General features: G+C 32.8%; 3 long non-coding RNA genes across 9 annotated transcripts; 1 reads left to right on the top strand and 2 right to left on the bottom strand.

Moving 5' to 3' along the window:
• Nucleotides 1-560: 560 nt before the first annotated feature.
• Nucleotides 561-3,291, bottom strand: LOC120082814. Of its 3 annotated transcripts, XR_005483291.1 has the most exons (5): nt 2,910-3,284; nt 2,631-2,772; nt 2,474-2,542; nt 1,790-2,093; nt 561-1,688 (listed from the first exon to the last, which is right to left on the bottom strand). It is a non-coding gene; the product is annotated as an uncharacterized LOC120082814 (long non-coding RNA). The 3 variants fall into 3 exon arrangements; XR_005483290.1 differs by lacking the exon at nt 561-1,688 and having other exon boundaries at nt 1,791-2,093; nt 2,474-2,772; nt 2,910-3,291; XR_005483289.1 differs by lacking the exon at nt 561-1,688 and having other exon boundaries at nt 1,791-2,542; nt 2,910-3,279.
• Nucleotides 3,292-4,430: 1,139 nt separating this feature from the next.
• LOC120082646 lies at nt 4,431-7,271 on the bottom strand. Of its 3 annotated transcripts, none has more exons than XR_005483239.1 (7): nt 7,060-7,270; nt 6,822-6,956; nt 6,545-6,701; nt 5,887-5,966; nt 5,597-5,676; nt 5,096-5,321; nt 4,431-4,752 (listed from the first exon to the last, which is right to left on the bottom strand). It is a non-coding gene; the product is annotated as an uncharacterized LOC120082646 (long non-coding RNA). The 3 variants fall into 3 exon arrangements; XR_005483238.1 differs by having other exon boundaries at nt 5,611-5,676; nt 7,060-7,269; XR_005483237.1 differs by having other exon boundaries at nt 5,096-5,676; nt 7,060-7,271.
• A 7,208-nt stretch (nt 7,272-14,479) lies between these two features.
• On the top strand, nt 14,480-18,496 carry LOC120083745. Of its 3 annotated transcripts, none has more exons than XR_005483529.1 (4): nt 14,480-14,835; nt 15,368-15,484; nt 15,658-18,163; nt 18,332-18,496. It is a non-coding gene; the product is annotated as an uncharacterized LOC120083745 (long non-coding RNA). The 3 variants fall into 3 exon arrangements; XR_005483531.1 differs by having other exon boundaries at nt 14,486-14,835; nt 16,785-18,163; XR_005483530.1 differs by having other exon boundaries at nt 14,507-14,835; nt 17,891-18,163.
• Nucleotides 18,497-22,184: the final 3,688 nt, after the last annotated feature.

The raw sequence follows: 22,184 nt of genomic DNA, 5'->3' as shown, positions 1-22,184 counted from the left end.
TGAATTAAATATAAAACATCTTCAATTTATAGAGATCATAAGGGTTTTGGCAACTGGAAAAGTTCTTTCTATTGTATTCTTCTTCTTGACAAAAACCTACTTTTTTCCTTCACAAATTCACTCCAATTTGGAGTTTCACCACTCAAATTGAAGGCTAAGAATAGTAGCGAAGATCTCTTGGTGGTTCACTGTTGAATTGGAGCTGAAATCACGTGAAGAGCATCTTGGAATTGAGAGAATTCATCAAAGGTATTTAGTTTAGAAACTCTCTTCTGAAGTTTCTGTTTAACCATGTTTTTAGAACTAAAATTAAATGTAATTAGATTACTTATCGATTTCGTTTGCTTCCGTTGCATGCTTGTATAATGTAACAGAAGGAACTTGAGGTCTTGATCTTGGTAGAAAAAATCTTAAGTTATTTCCTATCCAAAAGTTAAAACAAAGAGATACCAATCAAATGGCAATGAAGAGATAATGAAATCAACCCCCACCCAAAAAAATCAAGTTTAATTTCTTAATTACCTACTGTCCTAAGGGCACGAACTGTTTGGACCTACATAAAACAAATATCCATGAGCTTCACTACAAAAGTATTAGAAATATAAAGGAAAGATTTCATGTCTAAGGAAAGATTTGAACCAAACCACTTTTTTGCAAAATGCACTTTGGACAAAGACCAAATTAAACTACATATAAAAAAAAATTAACCAAGTGATAGACATGCATACAGTTATGTGAACATTGTAATCAAATCCCATTTGAAGTGACCACAAATCTGAAATTAGGTAGTGTCACCCCCACAGTTTAGTGACACAATGTTGCTATCCTTCTTATAGCAATGTCACCTCACCGTTTAGGAGTGACAACAAGTCTTTGATGTTCTCCTTGGTATGGTCAATGGCTAAATCCACACTCAAACTCTTCAAGAACTCTAACTTACCTGTATTTCAAGTGGTTGCAACTTTTGTAGCTCAAAACATATGTTTTGTTATCTGAAGCAGAAACATAATTTGTAGAGAGAGTCAATTATTCATGTGAACGTGAGAGATATAACTTGAATGACTAGGCTTCTATCTCCACCAACGCCGTTGAGAACAAGAAAAATGAAATCCGTCAAAAAAGAAGTCCTTACTCACTGATATTTGTCGAAAAAACCTATTCGTTGTTGGTTCCTTGTTCAAAGAGGTTCAAATTTGGAAAGTACAACATGAGGAAAATAAACTAATCTAAGTTCATCAAGTTTCCATCGACACATGGGGCAATTTATACTTAAGACCAACGATATTAAAATCTAGAAGAAAAATGAAATATGTAAGTAAAATGAACTCAATAAAAACCATTAACAACACAAAAGAAAATTACTTATAAATCCAAGCAAGTAAGCCTATCAAATAGAAAACCCAAATAGTTATACACTTATAAACACAAACGACTCAATGAAAACCATAAACAAAGTTATCAACCTAAGCAAGTAAACCTATGAAAACTAAGAGAAGATACTAATAGAACTCAAATTCATTTGAAAAATGCACAAATATAAACAAAAAAGGACTTATAACAATTAAACACAAACAAGTCAACTTATAATCAGAAAAACTAAAGTTAACTCACTTGGTCTTTCTTGATAAAAGCGTTAACATAGTTGTAGGTGTTGAGTTTTAAGCTAGTTCCTAGGTCTTCCAGATGATCTAAAATTTCAAAGGCAACATTCAAATTTGTCAGACCTAATAAACACATCAGAAAGAACCTTGAAAGTGTGAGAATCAACAGTGGTACTTGGTAATTGAACCTTGAAAGTTTTAACCTCAACTTTGTTGCCTTTTTAAATGTTTGTTTCCACCTCCTATATCTACCTTCTCAACTTCGTTTCTTGCTAGGGGCTCTTAGCCTCTGAACCGAACCTGGTAATTGAATTTATTCCCTCCCATGTTCATTGGGTTTTGGGGAGTTTTCTGTTCTTTCAGTTTTTCTTCTTGTTTATGTTGTAAGAACTTCAACTCTGAACTTCTGATTACTGTAAACCGATGAATTTTGCTACAATTGCATAACAGAGCTTTAAGGGACTGCATAAGCATCTTTCTAAAGACCTCCAACTGCTAACAATGCAAGAGTCAATCTTCTTATTTCAGATATAAGATAATCAAAATTTACATATATTGATGGTAGTATCCCCTCAACTTTTGCAGGTTAACTTCAAAGCGTTCCACTATTTCCTTCCATCATATAAAAATAAACTTATGAATTATTACATTGAGAAGTTTCAACTATTTCATGTTACTTAACATAAAAATCGAAAGTCCATATGTCATAATCAAACCATACTTCGCACAATAATCTAACTCCATTATAACATCCAAAATTCAAATATTCATCGTAATCATAATTAATTCGAAAACGTTAATTCAAACTTAGGAGTTGAAAAAAAAAAATCAAAATACACAAACAACAAAACGATTAAAAACCATGGCTATACCTTCGAGACATCTCGAGTGAGTTTCTTCACGGTGTTAGAAAGCGACACGTTCTCTTGCAACAACGTCTCCTGCAAATTGCAATCAGCACAAAAATGCACAATCCAAATCAAAATAAATTACAAATAGCAATCAAACAGCAAAACGAATCAGGAAGACCTTTTCCTGCTCGGTGCAGGTGAGAATTTTGGATTTCTCGGATAAAGTGGCGTCAAGATATTCGATCTGCTCGGCGCTGGAACTTCAATTTCTTAGTGTAAACTGCTGAATTTTGTGATCCGTAGGGAGATAAGTGGTCAGGCTGTAAGATTTTGAGCCAGTTCCATGGGATTTGCTTTAGCACCAGGATTAAAGATAGAGGGAGAAAGGCATCTAGCATCTGATAGATGAAAAAGGCATCTAGCATATAAACGAAAGAAGACGTGAGTTTGTTCTTACCTGAAAATAGAAATCTACTCCATCAAATTGGGTTTCAAGTGTGAGAAACCCTATTTTCTCACTTGGGGGTTGAGGATGTCAAGTTCGTAACCCAGAACTTCCGGTACACCTTCGTTAACGACAAGGTCAAGTGCAGCGCCCGCTTCTACTCCCCTGGCTAGTGCCCCTGAGACGTCGTCGCCATCTAGCTCGCCTGTGAAAGCTCTTGGAAGGACACAGTAAAAAACTCTCAATTTGGAGGGTCAGAGAGAAGGGAAAGTAAAAGAGAAAGAGGGAGGGGATGACAATTTCAATTTTTTCCCGTTCTCCATCAACCACACGCGCGTTTACAAAATTCTTCCATTTCCTTTTTTTTTTTTTTTTTCCAATTTATTTCATAGCTCATTTTAGAAAACGCTATCTCTCAAGGCTATAAAAAAACATTTTTCTTAATATTGTTGGTGTAAAAAATTCTAAAGATCCCAAATGATAATCGCAACCACATCTAGTTCCTTCTTGCTAAGATTGTCTAACATCCAGAACCAATGCATCAATTGCTTGGATTCGTATCCTAAAGCCTAATAACTATTGAGTTATTTAATTATTTAATATCCAATATTATTTATTTAATATCCAATATTATTTTATCTATTATATTAAAAATCAAGGCAATTAAATGTTAAATAGAAGAGAATGTGTTTGATTTACAGGTGGATCATGTTCAAGAAATAATTTAATGGATCTATAATATATGGATAAGGTTAAGGTTGGGTTCTTTTTCCTAGTGACACTATGAATATGACCAATTTTTTTAATTGTTATAAATTGTTTGATCTAAATTGTTCATGTGGAGATATGTGAGTAGGGATATCCTCTTGAGTTAAAATTGGACGGTGAAATACTTAATCTCCCTTTATAAATTTGTCATTGAAGAGATTAATATTTCACATGATTATCATATGTGATTCGATCCCAATCCTAAGTGATGGTTATGAACCCCTTATGAACCCCTTCCTGTGAAGGCTTTTCATTTGATTTGCAGGGTTGAACATGACACTTATATCTAAGTCTATATGTTTTCCATTTCGGAAACTTGATCGAATAGCACTACTACAAAAATAGTGTTTCTTGACGTTTTTTAAATGTCAAGAATCACTTTTCTTGACATTTTAAAAACGTCAAGAAAAGTGACACTTGACATTTAAAAAACATCAAGAAACACTAAAACTTGACATGTTTAAAATGTCAAGAATATGAGTGTTCTTAACAAGGAAAAAACGTCAAGAAATCTTTTAATTTGACAATGAAAAAACGTCGACATGTTAGAAATATCAAGAATATGAGAGTTCTTGACATGTTCAACATGTCCAAGTCTGCTTGTGAATTTTTTAGAAAAATCTGTAATATTGACGTTTTTACCTATAATTGCTCCTGTATTTTGATCCAAACCACATTTGGTATATATATGACATATATTCATCAATTAAATAAACAATACACGCATTTTCAATGTTATATATATCAACCAAATTTCCACCAATATCTTTATAAAAACTTCACTTCTTTAACATTCTCAATATTACAACCTCATAAAGTATTTCTAAGTTAAAAAGAATACGGTAAACCCCATATGAATAATTCCAACATTATAATCAACCCCATATGACAATTTCAAAAGTATAATTATCAACCCCCACATGAATACATTCCTATTGTACAATCAACCCTCATCCCCTCTATGAACAATTTAAAAAAAATTACACCTATCAATCCTGTAAGAAGTAATCCTCGCCAAATCTCGCTCATTATGCTCCTACCTCCACAAGAATAACATAGTTCACCTTGAACTCGTCGCTTTGAGCACCTACATCAACGAAATAATATTACCCATATGGACACTTCCAAAACAATATAAGGAACATAATTGTAACAGTCAACCCAATATGAATTCTTAAGTTTATGCTCCTCTTTTCTTGTTGTTCATCTTTTTATGTATATTAATCTTTGCTGCTTATATAACCATTATTGTTGCTTATAATTTGTTCAGCTTGTATTTAAACTGAATGTAAGAAAACTTTTCTCAAGATGAGAACTAAAAAGAAAGTCAACAACTATCTCACACCCAGCTTTCAGTTCTTTAAACTGATCAAATTTAGGTTGATTCATAATATGAACAATCATTGGAAGAACAAAAGCAGTAGTCTTACTCGAACCAGTTTTTGCTATTCTAATGATATCTCTCCCATAAAGCACAATTGGCATAGCTTGGCACTGTATAGAAGTAGGCTTCTCATACCCTTGCTTTTTTATAGCATTCATAAGTTGAGGGGAAAATCCAGTCTTCAAAGGTTTTAATTGGCTTGGGAACGTCAAAACCCGACACATGAATAGCCAAAATCTTCTGGTAATAAGAAACTTCCTCTTCACTCATCCCTAAAGACGAAATAACACTTCATCAATTTCAGACTTGTGTTCAAGCCTCAACTATGGGTAGATTGTGCTTTCTGGGATAGACGAAATAACTAGCATAATTGTATCCATTAGACAAAATAACTAACACCAATTTCAGGCTTGTGTTCAAGCCTCAATGGACGAAATAACTAGCATAACACTTCAAGCCTCAACCTAGCAATAGACTTGTGTTCACATATTATTGGCATCAAATATGGGTAGATTGAGCTAATTGTATCCATTCAAGCATTTCATACCTCGTTAAACATACCTCTTCATCAATTTCAGGTTGGCCATTAAAACGTAAAAGAACTGGTAAAATGTACGACTCATCATCCTGCAATCATCAAGAAGATGAAACAAAATCATAAAGAAAACTAATATTTGAATTACACTTAAATATGAGTTGATTCCATTCCACCTATTGTCAAATAGTCGTCGAGAAATAATGATTGGCAACCTCAACCAAATTGTTTACATCTTTAAAAAAATATCAATTATTTTCTATTGGTACCCCAACCCCTATCAGTTTCAGTTTGAAACTTACCATGTTCCTGACAAATTCAGATATGGTGCAAGTTCTTCAGCAGTTACAACACCACCGTTGGAGGTGATGTATTGCCCAATCTGCAAATTGGCTCAAAATGTTAGCTTATGTCAATAGTTAGATATATAAAAAACCGAGATTGATTTAATGCCAAAATAGCATCCCCTCCACTGGATTTAAGCATGAGTCCATGACATAGTTTGAGGAAAACATGGAAATATCAATTAAAAAAAGAAAAGAAAAAGAAAAAGAAAAAAAAGTGTTGATCTAGAAAAATTCTGAAATTGTTCATCCATCCAGGGAAACTTTGCATCCGACTTACTACCTTTTCTTTTCTTTTTTTAGTTTCTTTATCCTTGATATAAAGTGTCCCTACAAACTCATTCTAACAAACAGAAAGACCTTGAACATAGCTTCATAACAAACAGGGAGTTTTTCAAGGAAGCAAGACCCCTAATAAAATAAAAAATGAGAAAGTTCATCCGAGAGTGGAAAAAGTTAAAAACAAGAAAAGTAAAACTGAGAACCCCTGAGTTGTATGCATAACTTCAAAACACAAGAATTTGTTAAGGACTAAGAAACTAGAATCACCTTAAATTTTATAAGGGAAAATATTCACAAAATGAAAAAGGAAAATAAAATATTGAAAGTAACGGACCACTGAACACAATCCTCAAATATTCTTAGGCATGATCAGTTTCTCCTTCGATCATGATACCCTCTTCACAAAACCTGAAACTCTGTGATTTCTTAAAGATAACGCTTCCATCCTCCACTTTGTCTTAGGTTTCCACGATCTTGGAGAACAGCCATCTCTATAAAAACAAGACCCTAAAATTTCAAATCGGGCAGAACACAGAAAGGAAAATATAGAGAAAGAAAGAAGACAATTAAAATTAGGGAAAGAAGGAAGGCGAGGAGATAGAGAAGAAAACCTTCGCCAGGTTTGTGAATCAGAAGCATGGAGAATCGATTCATCTAGAGAAAAGCCAGAGGGATCCCCCATGAATAATAATCAGTAATGCTCCAGTGCTTGGTTCTGTAGAGCACGGTGTAGGGCTTCTTCGGGCCTTGAATTGAATTGAAGAAGAAGAAGAAGAAGAAGAAGAAGAAGAAATTGAGAGATCAGAGAAAGAGGAATAATCGAGAAATAATATTGAAAGGGGAAATTACCATTGGCATTGGCGCATTCCATGGCGAGGTCGATATCAGATTTCTGGAAGAATATTGTAAGTGGTTTGGGAATCGGAACGACAAATCGACGGAGAGGAAGCGGCTTTTGAGGGAACTACAGAATTAAACGAAGCTCGAAGCTTGGAACCTCGCACTATTTTTCCGTCAAAACCCGAAGCGTTGCAAGTACAATGCTGTTTGCACGAGGCACATGCGTTTTTCATTTTTTAGCCGTTATAATGCTGTCCTAGATATTCTAGTATTCTTGACGTTTTTAAAATATCAATAAATCATTAATTGAACTTCATTTTTAAAAGTCAAGTACTGTATTTTCCAGAAAAAAGGTACAACTTCTGCTTTTTAAAATAATTCTTGACGTTTTTTCTTTAAAATACTTATTTTTTTGACATTTTTTCATAAAAACGTCAAGTAATTAAAATTACAAACGTCAAAAAAGGTGGTTTTTCTTGTAGTGTAGGGAGCTAAGAATGTAATTTTACAATATTTAATTCCTTCCTTCCTATATAGTGAAATTAGATAAGTAATTCTTTGAATACTGATTTCAAGACTTGAATAATGGAATTCAACTATTAAGAGAATTTCATAGTGCCGTTGTTTTTAATGAATAATTATAATTAATTTAAATGTTACTTTGATTTTATAAATTTAACATGTAACAACAAAAATCATTGATATTGATTCTTGATATACAAAGGTAGAAATTTGAGTAAAACATAGATGTAAATTTACATATAATATTGTCCATCTCAAAGTTAAATAATTTGTGTGGGAATAGTCTATCTTTATGAAATATTGGAGTCTTTTGATACCAATTTCGAAATTTTAGGAATATGTGTGTTTCGTCCTAATTTTTTAAAATGTAGCTTTTTAATTCTTGAATTTTTTAAAAATGTCATCATATTGAAGTAATTTTTTTTATTATTTTAAATAATTATACGACATTTTGATTTTTTTTTTAAATAATAATTTTAGAAATAAGAGATACTTTTTAAAATATTTTTTAATTTAAAACTTAAATAACTTTTTAAGTTTATTATTAAAACCTCGGTGATTAAAAAAAGATATATTTCAAAAATTAAAGTTCAAATACAATTATATTCTTAAAAATCAAAGAATAAAAAGTTAGGTTTCGAAAAAAATTGAGATCAAATATATCTTTTTGAAAATTCGAGGACTAACACGATGGATTTTCCATCATTATGTTTACTAGGATCATGTTTTTCTGTGCACATTGAAAAGGAGAAATCATTTTCTTATGTTGTTATGTCTACTATTTACTGTACTAATTAAGAATTCATTGATGCAATAATCTCTTATATATTTGTCTTGCATCTAAAAATCACCTAATTTTGTGTTTGTCCAAGGAGTTGAAAAGGGAGAAGTATAGTCGGCTTTCATGGCTTGGAGATCTATTTTAGATAATTTTGTTATCAGATATGAGTGTCTGCGTTTTCTGAATCCTGAAAGGAAAGGTCCCAAAGTTATTATGCAATAAAATTAGGTTTATGAATGGACCTTTCTAGAGAAAATCATGATAGCCTTGGGGATTTTCAAATTTTGTATGGTAAATTCTTTTAATTTATATTTGGGGATGCCTTCTTTTTCTCGAAATAAAAGTTGGGATCTCCGTAGTGTTAAGGAGAAAGTGTTGAAAGCTCTTCAAGAAAATCCTTAGTAAGAGTGTGATGTAGGCCATTCTGACGTACGTGATGGGGTTTTTCAAACTTCCGGTGAGTTTCTATAAGGAGTTAATGCAGATCGCGGCCAGGTTCTGGTGGGGTTTGAGTCTGGACGATAGGAAAATCCATTAGGCTTTGTGGGAGAAGTTGTATCTTCTGAGGCAGGAAGGAGGTTTAAACTTTCAGAATCTGGTTACGTTTAACCATGCTCTTCTAGCAAAGTTGGTCTGTGATTGAATCAAAAAGGTGTCGAGTCCTTTTGATCATATCAAATAAAGTTCTGTTCCTTCCTTAATTATGCAATAGTGAAAGTACGAGTTGAATCCATAGAAAACCTTTGTGTTTCTTAGATAGGCTGTCTATAACCCCAAGGTAACCATGGGGGAGGGAGGTTTGTTGATGGTAAATGTTTGAACGAGAGTAAGAGAGAGATTTGTGAGAATTAATAATGAAAAGATCTAGGTTTGATGTGATGTTTTCCCAATTCTAATTGATCATTGAACTCTAGATCGACCTTCCTTGCTTAAGCCCAACCAAAATGATTAGAATCCTAATCAATAGTCCTAATTATCTAATTAACCGATACGCATTGAAGAATCCATTCTAAGTATTTGAACTAATCGCATTAAGCTAGGGGAATACGCTCGATGAACAAATCAATTTATAATCGCCTAAAGTCATTCAGTATGGTTTTACATCAAAGTTGATTAAAGCAATACTTACAATAAGCAAGTTAATCCAACCATTTGCTTCCCTATAATTTATTACCTTAATCAAGGATAAATCTAAAGCATGGAATTACACAATCAAGCATTGCTTATCAATCAATAATCAAAATAATGCAACTCATGATCAATAAATTCAAAGTAAAACCCATAATCAATAGTGTTTGAACAATTTACAATGAAGGACAAGTCTCATAATTAATCTAAAAAGGGAAAAGCTATCTAACCCATGTTAGAAAACTAACTTCTAACCACTAATCATCATTCAAATCAATGAACAATAATTGATGGAAGTCCCAATGGAAGATATAAGGAAGAACATATAAAAATGGCCAACATGATAGAGAGAAACTATGAAATTTTGTTTGGTTCGGTCGAAGAGACCCTAAATCGCAAGAAGAAAAGTATTTATAAAGACGAGCAGGCGTCGCAGTGCTAAAGGGAGCACAGACCCTATTATCAAAGTGCAACACTAGCGCACATGTCGCTTGTCCATCTACGTAGCGCTGCAACATTGCCTTTAGTTCCCAAATGATATGCTCGCGAAAAAAAGCACCAGGCGTGATGTCGCTTCATTTCTCTAGGGGCATTTTGGTAATTTTGCTTTCTTATTTCTCCATTGATGCATTAGAGCTCCATTTTGATTCATTTTGATCCATTTTGATCCTAGTACCATTTCGACTCTAATGCTCCACTCTACCTCTTATATGATCGATAACGTAAAATCACTAAATAAGTACATAAACTAGAGAATGATCCCGATCTAAGTAGAGCGAGATTGCACAAATTTAAAGCTATCACTCTGGCAATTACTTTGTAACCCGAATTCCCTGTTGGCTAAACAGCTGAAAAGACACTATTTTGCTCGATCAAACCTGTTGAGATCCAAGGTCTCGCCCCAAATTTCTCTCTCCTAGAGGTGGTTAACATGGGGTTTAAAGTTTTTGATGTTGGGATTTGTGCCATAAGTCTCGTAATTTATTATTTAATTAATTAAATTATTAATTATGCAATATTGATTTATCCATTAACCAAAAAATCTAAGGTTATTATATGTAACTTTGAACAGTATGTAGTTGACATACGAGGTGGATCATGTTCAAGAAATAACCTAAAGGTCTATAGTATCCTTGTGACAATATAGATACGATCTACTTTGTAATAGTCCTAAATGATTTGATCCAAACCATTTATGTGGAGACATGTGAGTGGAGGTATCGTATACAAAGAGTTTGTATAAGATCGTGAAATAATTAATCTCTCTTTGTAAATCCGTTAATTGATGAGATTTATATTTCACATGATGATCATATGCAACTCAATCCTAATCCTAAGTAATTTATGAACTTCTATCTATGAAGTCAGTCTTTTGATTTGTAAGGTGAGAGTGGCTTGAGTTGCCAACTTAATAAACCTACCATTTTGAGGACTTGACTAAATGGGGAGCTGAAAACATAACTTCACAAGATTGAATTCGCTCCTTCCCACATAATGTAAGTTGATGAGTAGTTTCCTTAAATGTTGATTTCAGGTCTTGAACAAGGGGCTTTACCCTTCCCCTGGCCCGAGAGGGACTTAGTTTATGGTTTTACCATGAGCAAATTACTCATTAGAGGAATCGGTGGTACTTAAAGAAAATAGGTAATTATAGGGGTGAAATGGACATTTTGACTCAGCTGTAATTATGAACAACTCGTAAAGGATGAACTTACTTATACTGATTATATCCATGGACACAACTTGTCCTATAGTGCATAAGACTTTAACTATAGGTCTATAGTGGTTTGCCTTGTACTTAAATAAATGTTAAATTAATTAAAGAGTTTAATTAATTAATCTTGTATTATAATTGGAACTTATAATCTATAGGTCCTTAAAATTCCCTTGCCAACAAGAATCAAATATGTTGAAAGAAAATTTTGAAATATTCAAATTTATATGGGAAAATATTAATTGTATTGGATACAATTAAATACATATTTTATTATAAAGTTTATTTGGATGAGATTTAAATTATAGCTTTATAATATGGAGAATTATTTTATTTGAATATGATTCAAATAATTAATTATTTTTTAATGAGATTAAATTAAAGAAAATCTATAGAAGATAAATACTTAAATATGATTAGAATATTTTAAATCTTTTAATATGAGATATTAAATGGAAAGATATTTTTTATTAGATATTATTGAATATTGAGAATTCTCCTAATAGGATTAGGAATGACCCACTAGAGATCTAAATAGGGCCCTATGGAACCCTCATTGAAATCACTTCTACACTTTACAACATAATCTTTACAGTTATTCTATAGAGAATTTTCTCCTAAAAAATTCTCCCAATTTTTAGAGAAGTGTTTTCTAAAAATTGTTCTTCCCTATTCCCTCTCATCTTTTAAGAGTGGTTCTCCCAAATCGAATCGAGTCATAGCAAGGAAGATCTCGTAGACAGTTGTGGATCGGTAAAGGTATGATGCTTAACTTTCTGTTTATTTTTGCATTATTAATTTTACCAAAAAAATCAAAGAATGTGATCATACGCTTCCGTCAGGATTCAAATCCCTTCTGTTGAAGATAGGAATTAGGAAGGAGGTGGGAGTGGGATCTTTGAGTCGGATTTTCAACAATTTGTGGATCCTACGTCCAACCTATCTTTGGCCTATTACCCTCAATTTTGGAGATTCTGCTTTAGTTGTGGCTGATGTATTGGATTTTGGGAATTAGTGGGATGTAGATTAAGTCAAAAACTTGTTTCTCCCTGTTGATTGGAATGTTTTTGTTAGTATCTTAGTGTATAGTGCTTTGGATTTGGATAGGTAGATCAAGCATTCTGATAACACTACAAGAAATACTTCTTTTTATAGCTTTTTATTATACCATTTTTGTAAGTTAGGCTATGAAAGAGTGGGGAAAAAAATCCTAAAAGAAAGGAAAAAAAAGGCGAAAGAATAAAAATGAATGGGTGCTCACAATCCCGCTTTAACATTTCGAATTCCTCCTCATCATTTCTAATTTTTATTTTTCCCATCTTGCCCTAATCTTGATTGTCTTTCTTCCTTGTCTTAATTTCCTCTCTTCCTTTTGATTTATACTCTCCTCGAGATTAAGGAGACAAATATTTGAAGCACTTTTTGGTTTTGAAAAGGAATGAGTGTGTGAAAATGTGTCGATTAGGTGAATGAAGTGAGTAAATGATAACACCAAAAATGTGTTATTTTCCTCTGCTTAATTCTAGGTCGTTACTAAGTTTAATGTGTTTATTGGATGATTTTGTAGGTATTGAGCATCTTGGAGGTAGAATCAGTCGTTACGAGCTATGTGGGGTTAATTTGGAACAATTAGGAGCTAATTTGAGAAATCGGACTTCAAAGGGACATGAACGGACGAAAACACCCCTAGATGGAGTGTTGCGCAATAAGGCAGTAGATATCTATGTTGGACAAAACAAGGCAGCGTTACAACGCGTCAAACATTATGAACACGCACGTGCAAGGCAGCGTTGCAACGTTGTGACCTTGCCCTATATATATGTTCTTCCCTTTAGGTCAGAAAGACTCTACCCACCTTCAACCTCCAGTCGATTTTTTCCCTCTATTCCCTCTTCCACTTTGTATTTTGGATGTTTCTTTAGTAGTTAATCGAGTAATGTCGGATTGTAGCTAAGTCTCGTTGATGATGATAAGTCTCGCTAAGAATGAAAGTCTTGCTAGTTTTGTGCTTAGTCTCGCTTATGAGGGTAGTCTCACTCATGAGGATGGTCTCACTAGTGAGGTTCTTGCTGGTGATGGTCTCGCTAGTGTGGTCTCGCTAGTGTTGATCTCCCAGTGATGATCTCGCTAGTAGTAATATTGCTAGTGATGATCTCGTTGATGAAGGTCTCGCTAGTAAACAAACTATTTTAAGCATCTTGATTGGAATTCTAAGGAATCTAACAACGAATTATGTTGTTTCGGGATAAGAGGAGCTAGAAGAAGCCTACAAACTATTAAGAGCCCAGACGAGTAGTGAGTGACTAAAATGTTTCCGAAGTTTTATGCATATGAAAGTTCATGCATTTCCAATGGAATTTCATACTAAAGTTTATGTGTTTTCCAAACAACTACAAATTATGCATATGGCACATGAAATTACATAGCATATCCAAAGTAAGATGTTTAAAGCTATGTAAAGTATTATACTTGTTTAAACGCATGCTAAGGTTGAATGTTCAATATTTCAAAAGCTAATATTCCTAATTTACGAAGCATACATACAAAAATGTGACAACGTTTTATGATGAAAATTATGTTATGCTTTAACCTCTATGAGAAGATACCTCGGTAATAGTACCTAAGGTGTTGACCGTACTTAGTAAACTCCACGTACACGTACCCAAGACATGACTTAATGAGGCCGAAGTATGGGTCTCATGGCCATACAAAGGACGTTGGGAGCTTCAGCTATGAACATTCGTTCTTAACTAAGGTTTAACGGTACTTTTCAAAAGTAGGATGCTATGTTTTAAGGTATGATTTTACCAAGTTACTTGTGAATGATTTCAGTATGGTTTATGTGATTAAATTTCAAGAAGCATGAACTGTTCTACTTTTCTTGAGTCACTTATTGGGCAACTAGTTTATAGTTTTCCCATGTTTTCACTTCCCATGTAGCAGATTCCTCGAGGTTGATCCTGCTACTGCTTGCCACTGACAGACCCGACTAGTTGGAAGAACTTAGGTTAATGGTTTATACTGATGTACACATGATGTGGGGAAGTCAGGGTTTTGCTAGTATAATTTGGGCCAGTTGTAAATACGATATCTGTAAATATTGTGTTATGGTATGATAAACGTGTGGATGTATGAAAGTTGATGTTGGACATTCCTAATGTGAATCCATTGTATAAGTTAATAATGTTTCATCAGGTTGGCACTTCAAGAGTTAAGTAAGTAAGTAAAGTTAGTAAGTACTGATGAAAGGGCTAAAGGTAGTAAGTATTGGTGAAAGGGGAGCAGGTGTGATAGAAGTGCCATGGGCCCAATTTTTGTATTCGAGGATTTAAAAATAGATCTGGGATTGAGAAAAAATCATGCACATATGGTTTTGAGAATGAAGCTCGTTTGAGGTCTCAAATGGCTCCCAGGTCCGGCGGTGTCTCAGTACCCAATTTTTGTATGCTACTTCCACCGAAATCTCACTTCTCAAAACAGAGGAAGAAGCTCTCGTAAGCTGTAGAAGAAAAAAATCTTCAGTCATGTCAAATGAGGAGCACCACTTCGTACCAAGGCCGACGTCGGAGCCTCCAATACCTACCAAAACAGGTCAAAACTATCCGGAAGAACGGCTACATCATCGAACCATCCATGCAAGGTGATTTGGTGTTATTGTTTATCATTTCTTGTGTTTCTTCATTGGATCCAGCTTTCAGATACTGTTGTTTGCCCTTTGATCTGTTTTGTTTGTTTGTTTGTTCTTTATTTTCTGTTTCCATCGTTGAGGAATTTTATTTGTGATCTGTGTTTAATTTTTGTTCATGATCGAGGAATCTAGGCTCTGATTATTTCTTTGGTGCTTGATTGAGTCTTTTATTGTTAGGGCTTCGTTATTGTTTGTTTATTTGATGGTTTTGGGGAAATTATCTTATCAAACGCGAAGGCTATAGCTCTGCAACTTACTGTTTCTTTGTTGTTGTGTTGAGATCCGATTGTGGGAACTTGTGATTACGGATTTTTTTTTTTTTAATTTGTTATAAGATTTTTTTTTGTCTTGCTGATGATTTTATTTAGGATTTTAGTATACTAAAATGATATAATTAACATATTGAGGAATGTACTATTGATTTTTATTGTTCACTTTCTGAATACATTGATTCTCCTAAAGCATTTTAGAAAAACAAATTCAGGTAAAAAAGGGTATGAAGTTATGGTCCAAGGTGGAGTTATTGATGACTTGGCGAGGCATATTCCAAAAAATCACATTGAAGTACTTGATAAAACAAGGAAATGAGAGGCTAGAGCTGGTTAGTCTTTTATGCTTACTGCTAATTTTGATGCATGTAGTTATATTAAAGAATAGTTGGTATTACCTTTTTGTGTCTAGTAATATTAAACATCGACTGCCTTCTCAATCTGATTTCTCATGGAAATGACCCAATCGATCCAATTTTATCTCATCACTTAATTGCACCGACAGGACATGATTTCCACACATATCATGCCTACTACCAATATCGGCAGAGGGGGTATGGTATTAACTGTGTGTACAAGGTTTGTGTTCGTGGTCGTCTCTTCAACAAGAATATGTTAAAAACATACATTCCATTACCATACTTGTACTGTTGACTATCATATGCATCTTTCTATTGAAGTTTAAACAGTCAAAATTTCTGTATTAAGAATGATTGCATTTGAGTTTTTGTGAACTTGAAGAAGATTTTTTCAGCTAAGTGAATTGCAATAGCACTAGAGGGATTTAACTCTTGATGTCACTTCTCATTGAATGTTCGTTGATGACTATGGAAAACATGGAAGAAGGGAAAACGCCATTTAGAATTTTCTACACTAACAAGCACTTCCCCCAGCTTTGTTTTTCTGTTCCTGTGTGCAACATACATTACAAATAATTACACACTTCATTTATTTGCTTTCTATCATTAGCGAATATCATATCTTTGTATAGGATTTGTGAAGGTTTAATGGCATTGGTAGAGATATACTTGGAATTTGAAAATAGACATGTTAAAAAATTTGAAATGTCAGTTGGAAGTGGATTCCTCTATTTTTGTGAGTTTTTATTATTGACTTAAAATTTGAAACTGTGCATCTCTATATGGGTTTGAAGAGGGGGAGAGAATTGAGGTTGGTGAATGCAATATACAAAAAGGTTGGTGGAAATGTTTGAAATCATCTTGGATGAGATGTATTTGTGATATTTATGTCAAAATTTAAACCTTTGAATACAAGAATAATATTTGTGATGTTTGTTATCAATATGAGTTAATGTTTTAAAAAACTATGTCTCTTATAAGAGAAAACACATTAAAAGCCGAACAATGAAGTTTATGCCGAGCAAGCTGAACTTTGGAGTAATAATTATTTATTTAACCTTTTGGAATTAGTTAGCAAGCTGATGCCTTTGTTTCTTGCGCTATTCTGTATTCTGTTTTAGTTTTTCCTTGCACTATTTTGTGTTCTCTTTGTTTCTTTCCATGGTATGGAATTGACTAAGAAGATTTCCCCTTACAATAGTAGCTAGACATATTCCATGAATGTTGTTGACTTATTCCCTTAAATAACTTGGTTTGTCTTACGTTGTTGGAGATGTGTGTAAGGAAGCTTGATGTTTGCTCAGTTAAAGTGTGAGGTTGAAGGAGATGGCAGACTCACGCGGGAAGTCGAAGTGCTCGTTGTCGTTTGAAGAGGTATACAACGGGACAGTAAACGATAGTACTGGAGAGGTAGACGATAACGTCAACAGGTAGACGATAGTGTCAAGAGGTGGACGATAGCACTTAGACAAGGTAAACGATAGCGTCAAGAGATAGACGATAGCGTTTAGAGGAGGTAGACGATGATGTCTGAAGGAGGTAGACGATAGCGTCAAGAGATAAGACGATATCATGTAGATGATGATGTCAGGAGGTAGACGATAGATGATATCGTGTAGACGATAGCGTCATGAGGTAGATGATAGTATCAGAAAAGGTAAACGATAGTTTCAATCAGGCAGACGATACACGACAGTGGCAAGCCAACTTTTCCTTTATAATTTCTTGTATATGAAATGTACATAGGTGTTTGTATTTATACAATATGGAATCCCTAATTTGGGAATGCAAGAATAACTCAACAAAAGAGGTTAGACACTTGTTGTAACCATCTTATTCTTTTGGTAAATCCTATTCTTCTGGTAAAGAGGTAAGACTGTAATTTATGAAGTCTTGCACTGGTGACGAAGCTGCTGAGTGGATTTTCCTTTGGTAACGTGGCTGACTGTGTTTGCATCCTTAACATGCTCTAGATTATGAGTTGGTTTGTTTTTTGTTTCCAAATTGTTTTCTTATATTTTGATAGCTAGATTTTTTAAAAACCCTTCAACCATTGCACAAAATTATTTTGATATGGCTAGTTTGGGTATTAAGTTTGAAGTTGTTTGTACTTAGAAAAACAAAGTTGATGATATTCATTTTATGTAAATTTAGTATGTTAGCCATGTTAGAGCCAATGTAAAGTTAAAGAACCTTATTGAATTGTCTAAGTTACCGTCATTGAGATAATAATCTTATTGAATTTCCTAAGTAAAGTTAAAGATGATGAGGCTGCTCTGTTAGGATACTTGCAATATCAGCTTTTGCAAAGTTGCATAGTTCATCAATTGAAACAAAGTTGCAAAGTTGTATAATTTTGTTTTGTAATTATTTTTGTAGGTGAATGAAATGAGGCTCTGCATATGGATGGAGATACAACTCACTAGGATTTATGTTGAAAGTGAAATATCTAATTTATGTGTAGTTTTTATTTTTCTATGAATTAGGAGTAGACATGAATTGAGGTGCTTTGTTCAGAAATCCAACTTCTTAATAAGTGGAGACCAAGAACGGGTAAGGAATCTATCTAAATGTTTGGATGGATCTCTGAGTTTATGCTCACATATGAAGATAGAGAGGGGGATTGGATGCTAGTTGAGATGTTCATTGGGGGTATGTTATTTTTTATTCTAAATCTAATTTCTATGTTTTAGAATTATATGTTCAGGTTAAGATTTCTTGGTTATGTGGTTTCTTCAAAATTGTAACATTTGTTGTCTGATTTGGTTGAGGTGTAGAAGACATTTTTTTGTTGAGAATCAAATCTTTGGTCATCTGCAGATCTTGAAGTTTCTTTGGGGTTTCGATGTTCACCACTTTCAAAAGGGAAGATGAATGGTTTTGAAGATCACTTTGAACAGAAAAGGAAGAATGCTTCTGCAATGATACTCCATTGATTTTTCCTTACGAATGAGGATCTTGGAGGGATCTTGAAGACTTTGTCGATATTAGTGTTATTTTTTTTAATACTAGTGCATTTTAAAAAGTTTAGTTTTTTTTCTTTTTTTTTTTTTTTTTTTATTTTTTTTTATTTTATAGGTGTCCATCAAAATGTACAAATCAACCTTCAAAAGAAATTTCCATTGGGAGATCAAGAAAATCTTAAGAATTAATAGTGAACAAAGAAAGCTTGCAAAATATTTTATTTACTTACAAAAATAAACATGAAAGATATATTACTTTATTTTGTATCATTTATATACTTTGTTCTAGGAAATGATTATATATATATTTTTGTAATGTTAATAGATTTATAAAACTTCAATTAAGAATGAAAGTCTTTGTATTTAATGTGTTAAGTATTTAATATGTGGCTCGAGTCACGAGTTTATTTTTAACACAAATATGAAAAATTATATACAAATTATTCTTGTTGAGAAAAAAAAATTGTACCTTTTATAGCATGAGCAAAGTTATAACAAAATTTATATAGTGAAAAAAAGTGCTATCAAAAGATTATTCTAGTAATTATAGCTATTAGAAAAGTCTAAATAACTTTACTATTGTGTGAGATTAAAGCTATGAATAGTATATTATAGCGGTAAAAGAGTGCTATTATAAGTTAAAGATAGCGTATTATTTTAGATATATAAACATACTATAGCTTTAATAAAAGATGCTATAAAATGTTTTTATAGGAAAGTAAATAAGCTATATCTTCATACTTTATTATAGCATCCAATATAACTCTACAAAAACGCTATAAGAAGTCTCAGACTTTTAATAACATGGTCTGTCAGGACCTTCGAAAAAAGCTATAAAAGGTCTTTTATAGCCTTTTTCGTTAGCTATCATATCCGTTATTTCTTGTAGTGCAAGTGGGATAGGTATTCTGTTAAGAGTGGATATAGAGTTGCTCAAGAGCTTAGAGAATCTCATCATTCTTCGAGTGGTTCGGTTATTCCAATTGGTGGAAGAAGGTTTGGAATGCAAAGATTCCAAGTAAGGTGAAATATTTTTTGTGGAGAATTTTCCATAATTACCTACCAACTTGTCTAAAACTCACATTGCCGACATGTTGATGTCTTCTCTAGTTGCCTGTTGTATAGAGTGGATGTCGAATCTGTGCAACATGTAATATTTTGTTATCCTAGTCCAACGTGTGGTGTTCAAGATTATGATAGACAATGATAGTTGTCTATCATTGTCTATCTTAAAACGTGTAATAGACAGTGATAGACAACTATCATTGTCTTTCAATGATAGACAGTGATAGTGTTCTATCTTTCTATCTTAGAAACTGATAGTAACTTCTTGCTTGGTTTTTTTTATAGTGTTGTTATATAATGTTATGTTTATATATAGTTATTATATAGCAGTATTATTATATATACTAGTATTTACTATATTTGCATATCATTGATTAATGGTGATAGTGATAGTGGTCTTCACTGTCTATTTATACTCTATTTATAGTTTTTTGCTCTAGTAGATCGGTTGTGCTAGTTCTAAAATGTTTATTGCTTTGATAGATTAGTTTTGTTAGTTCCATCTTTTTACTCAATTAGAATGATAATGTTAAATAATGGAAGGTCAAGAGATACACTAAGTGATAAAACACTACCATTGTCTATCATCGGTAGACACTAATAGTAGTTTATCATTGTCTACTATTAATATTCTTTCTTACAATAATTTCAGATTGTTGAAGATAAGGGCAAGCGTTAAAGGTTTAGAATAAAAAATGTTAAATGATAGTCCCCTTGAGAATGTAAGGCCAAAAAGACAACAAAAACCAACAAGAAAGGCAGTGGACAAGAATATAAAGAAAATCTCTCCAAAGAAGAAACTTGAAATGAAGGACAAGGAAGTTTCCACAAACAAGACAACGACGCGAGTCATTGATGGACAGTGCTCCAAGCTTTAACTTTAAGATTTCTCTAACTACAATCTCAATCTTAATTTTGATCGTAGAATTAAATTTTTATAAATTGTAAAAAAAAATTTCTACTTGTTGACAATCAACTCTCTTGAAATTTATAATAGATATTGTTCTATATGCTATCATTTTTTATTTCCAATGTTGTTTGTAATGCTTTACCCATTGTGCATTATATTTATTAAGTATTGTCGTTGATACATAGTGGATAATATATTATCAATGTCTATTAGTGATAGTCATAAGATAGACATCTATCAATGTCTATCACTGATATTTAGTTCCTCGTGCTTCCACTTATTCAAGTATTTTTCTTCAATGAACTTTTGTCACTGATTTCTATTAGTAATATACACAAATATATATCTATCACTACTAAATAGTGATAGAAGTCTATAAGCGTCTATCATTAATAGTTGTTGTACTTCTACTGGTTTAAGTATTTTTCTTACTTCTTGTTTTGAACTTCTATCACTGCTTTCTATCAATGATAGACAGTGATAGATGTCTATCAATGTCTATCATGAAAGAATATGCCAATACCCATTGTGAAATCGTTCGAGCTCTTGATCTCTAGGTCCATAAGGTCCCTTTACTAGCTTGTAATTTGGATTAGCAAATTAAGTAATCTTGATTAGATTTGAAATTAGGGTTTCTATTAATTGTATTTGATACAATTAAAATATTTAATTTTATCAAAATTAAACGAAATTGGAGAATCGATTAATGTGTAAATTATGATTTAAATATTAATTATATGAAATTAAATTCATTGTAGCGAAATCAGTATTTTATTAATTTAATATTAGATATTAAATTAACAAAATTAATTAAAAGGTTTAATTAATTAGTTTTATTTAAAATTAATTAATTGAATTAATTTTTATCAAACTCATAAACAGATAATTTTTTTATTTGTAAATTGATTTTTGAAATCAATTTTGAAAACACAAAATGGAAATTTCTAAAAGTTGAAAATCTTCACTATGGGTGCAAATACCTTACTCATCCAATTCCACTCAATTCATGAAGAAGAAGCCGACCTTCATGCAAGCTTTGGGATTGCAAGATGAAAGCTTTATAAATTAGAGTGTTAGGTTGAATCATTAGCCAAACATTCAGCACTTCTACAAAAATTCTACGAAATTCGAAACCCTTTCCAAACCATCTCCATTCTTAATCAAAACCAGCTCAATTTAGTATTTCCACTATATTTGGGTTGATGCCCTAAATCTCGTAGGGTCCTGTAGTTTGTAAACATGTGTATGAACAAACATTTGTGATATAATAATATGAGATATTTTCTTCACTATTGTCTATGAAATATGAGATATTTTAGTTGCATTAACCACAAACTAATAAACCAAGATCCCTGGTTATCCTTGTAACTTAAGCATGCATGTGGAGACATACAAGTGGATCATGCCTTAAGTGATAACCTAAATGGTTTGTAGTATATGGATAAATGAGGGAAACCATATCCTGGTTATACTACGAATACGACCCGCTTCGTAGATGTTACAAGTGTTGTAAAGTGCTACAAATGGTCTGGTCTTGATCATTCATGTGGAGACATGTGAGCGGGGTATCCTATACAAAGAATTTTGTATAGGACCGGACCACGAAATGTTTAGTCTCGTTATATAACTTCATTCATGGTAGAGACTTTCATTTCACTAGGATGACCATAGGGTTTAGTTTACTTAGAAAAAACACGGCTAATTATTTTAACTAAATGACTGTTTAAGTTTGCCC

The sequence above is a fragment of the Benincasa hispida genome, chromosome 8 (assembly GCF_009727055.1).
Source record: "Benincasa hispida cultivar B227 chromosome 8, ASM972705v1, whole genome shotgun sequence".
In the NCBI taxonomy this organism is placed as follows: Eukaryota; Viridiplantae; Streptophyta; class Magnoliopsida; order Cucurbitales; family Cucurbitaceae; genus Benincasa; species Benincasa hispida.
The sequence above is the reverse complement of the archived record's forward strand: the minus strand, read 5'-3'. Positions and strand labels throughout refer to the sequence as shown.